Source organism: Syngnathus acus, chromosome 2 (genome assembly GCF_901709675.1).
Source record: "Syngnathus acus chromosome 2, fSynAcu1.2, whole genome shotgun sequence".
In the NCBI taxonomy this organism is placed as follows: Eukaryota; Metazoa; Chordata; class Actinopteri; order Syngnathiformes; family Syngnathidae; genus Syngnathus; species Syngnathus acus.
In genome coordinates, this window is record NC_051088.1 from 3,548,512 (window position 1) to 3,554,208 (window position 5,697).

The following is a 5,697-nucleotide window of genomic DNA, read 5'->3' on the forward strand; positions in this document are numbered from 1 at the left end:
GTTTAAGGATTTCAACCTAAAGAGACACGAGTAGACTAAACATGCGGACACATACGACAAGCTAACAGGGAGTAACCGCGCTGATAAAGTGAAGCAGCTCCAAGCTGAAATGGCATCACAACAGCGATTCTTCACGCGTGGCTGTGAGTCAAAATTAAATAAAAATTAAATATTACTTAATATTAAATATTACGAAGTGGCCATGTTAATACTGTTGATGTTATAAACCTGTAGACATGACACAAACTATTACTTTCTGAAAGATATTGTAAATGACAAGAGCAAAACTCACTTGTTTTAAGTTTTAATAATAACAGACAAATTTGCATTACTTATAACTCCTGTTTAAAATGTTCATGAGACAAAAATAAATTTAAACCCATGTAAATAAGGTATTTCAAACAGTTTGTTCAATGTTATCTGACTCTTCAGATATGAATGAAAGGCAGAATTTGTGTTTTTAGAGTTGTTCACATCTGCCTGAATGGCTTATATTTGGTTATTTTGTCATTTGAAAAATAAAGACAATTGTGACAATGAAATTTGTTTTATAACAGTGTGTATTTGCATGAAATTTCTGTCGTTAAAAAATGTCTGAAAAAACTATTGGCCCCCGGGCCCCTTCACTTTATTAAATCTGGCCCTCCTTGCAAAAAGTTTGGACACCCCTGGTTTAAACCGTGGGTTTCGAAAAAATCTGAGAAATTCGTCAACACAATCTGTGCCAAACCACTGTTTCTCCAGTCTATTTGATTTACAGCAGATAAGAAAAGGTTTGTGTAAACCATCTGTATCTACATTTCGAAATCGTAGTAGACTACATTTTTGCAAGGTGGTTGAGGCTTAATGGGCTGCATGTAGCACATGTGGGGGTTCAGCAAGGCATCATCTTGATTTAAGATTTCATCACAAACTGCGCATTTTTTAACAGGGCAGCGATGCTTAGCACTGGTACCATCAGCTTTCACATAATATTGGAGACCACATTGCAAGCATTTTTTGTATGAGGTGCAGTTGCTCACACGATTCGTCGCTCGAAACTCTTTATGTTTGGCAAAGCATTCCTCATTACGGCAAGTTTTGTTAGAATCGGGGCAGATAACACGTTTAAATTGCCGTTGTTTACAACGCGGATCGAGACAAATGTTACAGTGTCCTTCACAACGGTGTTGTTGCCAGTTCTCGTGCCCCTTGTAGCAATGTCTGCAAAAGAACGCGTGACCAACGAATGCCTCTATAGCTTTCACGCCGTAGTAATGACCCTCGAGGTGTAAGACAAATAAAGTGTCTTCGTCTGTTTTGGGATAATGTGTGTCGAAAAAAGTCATGGGGCGACAGTCCTCTTTTCGGTACATTACAGTTATTTTCCGTTTGAGGACTTTTTCAAATTTATGGACATCCCCCAGACTCACAGGTGTTTGACTATTCAACCCCACACTCTCATGTAAAAGCCGTGCCTGTCTTGTGGCCTGTTTTGTTGTTAGTGTGTCATTTAGCAGATAGGTTAGTGAGAGAGCAAAGCATAGATTGTTGTCTTTATTACGGGGTATGTGTAAGTGTCGTTTTTTTCAACCTCAAAATTTCTTTGTTGGTACTGTTCACCAACCTGCGCCGCATTCCACCGCGCAATGGAGTGACTATTTGTACAATAAGCTCTAAGCTCTCATCAGCCAAAAGCTCTGCATTTGATTGGGCTAAACGCTCAAGCATGTCTGATACACTATCTCTGATAGAGTTTATGTCACTCGTTTGCTGGTAGATGTGAGCCCTATCATTACCACTCACTAACTCAGCTTGAATCACATCACCTGGTTGTGCTCGCCTATCCACCTCTTGCAAAACATCATCTATTTTATCTTCAGTCTGGAGGTAAAAGGTTGCAAAATCATTGATGCGCAATGGAGTGACTATTTGTACAATAAGCTCTAAGCTCTCATCAGCCAAAAGCTCTGCATTTGATTGGGCTAAACGCTCAAGCATGTCTGATACACTATCTCTGATAGAGTTTATGTCACTCGTTTGCTGGTAGATGTGAGCCCTATCATTACCACACACTAACTCAGCTTGAATCACATCACCTGGTTGTGCTCACCTATCCACCTCTTGCAAAACATCATCTATTTTATCTTCAGTCTGGAGGTAAAAGGTTGCTAAATCATTGATGTTCGCTTGCGATGGTATATTTAACTGCTGCCTTACCTCGACATTATTGAAATGCGGTCTATTGACTACAACAGAACCGCCGCGCTGATCAGTTATTACAGAACTGCTGTTAGATTGGTGGGGCATGTGTTGAAATGCTGGTGTGCTGTCATCAATAACATCTATTTCGTGAGCAATTATAACAGAGCAGTTGTTAGGCTGAAATGCCGGTGGAATGTCAACAGTTATTACAGAACCGTTGTCACGCTGGTGCTGAAATATCGGTGTGCTGTCATCAATAACAGCCGGCTTTGAATCGACAGGCTTAACGGTCAACGGGTCAACCAGAGGCTGCGTATTTAGATTTTGGATCATGTTTAGCAATTGAACAGGAATATCAGGACTGATACGAACGCTGCTATCATTAGCTTGGTTATTTAATTCTGCTATCATGTTTAGCAATTGTGACAGGATCAGTGTAGGACTCTGTCTACCTTCATTCAGACTTTGATTGTTCAGTTCATCTATGACAACTTGTAAATGGGTAAGAATATCAGGACTGACGGGGTTTTCTCCCTCCAACAAAGCATTGTTCACATTGTTGAGCAAATCTGATATTTGGCTCGTAGACGCATTGGTTGATAGCAAATCATTGTTAACGCTTGACAAATCTAGCTCAGGTGTATCACTTCTTTGGTTTGTTTCACAAAATGGTTGGAAATCTATTTCGTCACTGTTTGTTAAGAAATCTGACTCTGCTGACGTGAGGCTAGAATGATCCATTATATTTCTTTTTTTAAAGCAAATCACAACAGAAATAACACAGAGTAATAAAAAAACAGACCTATCTTGATTCGGCCAAATCTGTCAGAATACGTATTACCCTAAAACATTCTTGTAACCGACTTTTGTAGATACAATTACCACTGCACTTTACAGGACGCCTTCTATTCTTGTGGCGATGACTCTCGCGTGCCAGCTCAGGCCCCCTGGTGGTTGAGTGGCTCGTGTTGTAGATGGCTACCCCCCTCCTCCTCCTCCTTCCTCTTTGAACCCCTCGCCCCGTGTCACGACGCTTAACTGGAAGTAGATATTAAAAAGCAGTTAAACCGTTGTAATACCAAAAATAGCTAGTCGAATGATAACATAGAAAGAGAAAAAATAGAAGGAATACCTCTAACTTTGTCGACTCGTGAGGATGGTTCACACCTTCGTATGCAGATAAAGCGTCCGCCAATTCTGTGTCTGTGGATGCTTCCTGTTCCACCTCTATGCTCGTGACAACTTCCTGTCGGTCGGCGTGGGGCGTGAGTTGATTGGTCTCAATGGTAGCACGTGACTCTGATGCAGTTGGTCTCGCTGGCTCTGATGCGATTGGCTCTGCCGCCTCCGATGCTTCAAAATGGCGTCCAGAGACATCCACTAGAGCAGGGGTGGGCAAACCTTTTGACTTGCGGGCCGAATTGGGTTCTAAATTTTGACCGGGGGGCCGAACCAGGAGCAGATGGATGTGGTGTTTGTGTGAAGTAATATAAATGACATGTAAAGGTCATTGCATAAAAGGTTTTTATTTTTCGTAGATACTAAAGCATGGATATTAAAAAAAGCTTTTTGAAAACAAATGCATTTATTAACAGCATTAAAAAAATATTTCACCAAAAAACTACTATCAGTGATTCTTATTAAATCCGACACTGTTATGATGAATAACATTTTCCATCACTTCAGCGCCTGCAGGTCAGATTTATGAAATATGTTTATCTAATGAGGCGAAATCACATCCAACGGCAAACATTCTGACCAAATACATCATCTTGAAGAATCAGTGAAAGAATACATCTAAATAAAGTAATAAAGAAATCAATAGTATTGTTGGTTTCCCTTTTTTGCTAGTGCATCATAGTCTGGAGTAAAATTTGTTGTGGTAATTCTTAGGATCGAGCCGAGGTGTCGGTCCGTTAACCTAGATCTGTGACGGGCTTTGTTGACGTTCATGTGGCTGAACGTCTTCTCACACACGTAGGTCGAGCCAAATTGTCCACTCTTTTTTAACATTCGGCACTCAGTGTCCACCTTTCTTTTCTTCGGGCCACTCATTTTAATGGAAGGATTCCAGGGGAAAGTTTGTGGGTGGCATTAGCGTAAAACTGTATCTGAAAACTCAGCGCGCGAATTACAAGAATATTGACGTCACAGCCTACACTCGAAATTCGGCACTGATAGATGAAATTACTACGTACCAGGGCTGTGGACTCGGTCGGATTTTTGCTCCGAGTCCGAGTCCGGCCTCTTGACCACGAGTCCGAGTCCGGCTGTCTATTTTTTCTGTTAATTCATGTGACTGCTTAGTCTTTATTCAAGGCTAATTTAGATCAAAATCTAAATAATTACAACAGTTTTGTGATCGCTTTGTCTTTATTAAACATATAAACGAATACAATAAACAGATACTTTCAAGTTTTAATCATTAATTACACCATTATAGCTCAGACATTTATCTAAACACAAATAATTAGTGACGACCCCACAACTATCGAAACACATCAATGATATAAGCTGGGTGACATAATCGTCCTTGACATTGGTACATAATGTAAACATTAGCCTAAGTGCAACTCAACGTGGCCGCATTGATCGTAACTTACGCTCCGTTTCCCCCCCAAATCTAGAGGCAAAACATTGTTCTCTCGCTGCTCCCGGGTTCTTCCATCTTGGCTGCGCGCGGGACATTGTGGGTCTTGTACGTGCACGCACGCAGGCAGGCAGGCGCGGGCGCGCACGCAACAACTAAATTTGTCTTCATAACAAGCAAGCAGGGCTGTGGACAGTATTCCTACGCGCATTCTCAGCAGCATGATGAAAATAAAATTGAATGTATTTTTTTTATTGTCGGACTCGGTGGACTCGGTCAAAATCAGCACCGAGTCCGAGTCCGGCAAAAATGACCGAGTCCGCCGAGTCCGAGTCCCCGAGTCCGAGTCCACAGCCCTGCTACGTACTACTGAGTACGCACACGCACTTGTGAGTGTGCACCGAGCTTTCTGACACGGCTCCCGGGAGTAAATGCGCGGGCGGGCGCTTCCCCATCTACTGGGGAAACATAGTAATTGCAGGGAAAATGACCCAAAAATAAATTAATAATACAATTTATTCAGGTTTGGCGGGCCGGATTAAACGGCCCCGTGGGCCGGATGTGGCCCGCGGGCCGTAGTTTGCCCATGTCTGCACTAGAGTCTGTGTTTCAAAATCAGCTTGTGTCGGCGGCTCGTTTTTACTAGTGGCCGCGGCCACGAGATCTGTTACATACATAAAATAAATCACCAACTAATAGCATTTATATTCTTCTTATTGTGGCTACAAGGCAGTTAGTTACAGGCTTGGCTAGATGTGGTTCAGCCACAGCTGAACACATTTCTGTCCCTTCTCGTTAAACTCTGCTAAATCCGATGCTGTGCAGGGATGTTCCAGCAGGGGGATGAGGAGGTGTTACATGGTCTGTGGTTCAGTGCCACACTGAACGGCTAAGATTGTTCGTTTTGCAGAGGAGAACCCTTC

The 5,697-nt window shown here is 42.1% G+C and overlaps 1 long non-coding RNA gene across 1 annotated transcript; it reads right to left on the reverse strand.

Moving 5' to 3' along the window:
• Positions 1-2,914: 2,914 nt before the first annotated feature.
• On the reverse strand, positions 2,915-3,403 carry LOC119119666. The gene is made up of 2 exons (XR_005097375.1): positions 3,317-3,403; positions 2,915-3,222 (listed from the first exon to the last, which is right to left on the reverse strand). It is a non-coding gene; the product is annotated as an uncharacterized LOC119119666 (long non-coding RNA).
• Between the last annotated feature and the right edge of the window lie 2,294 nt (positions 3,404-5,697).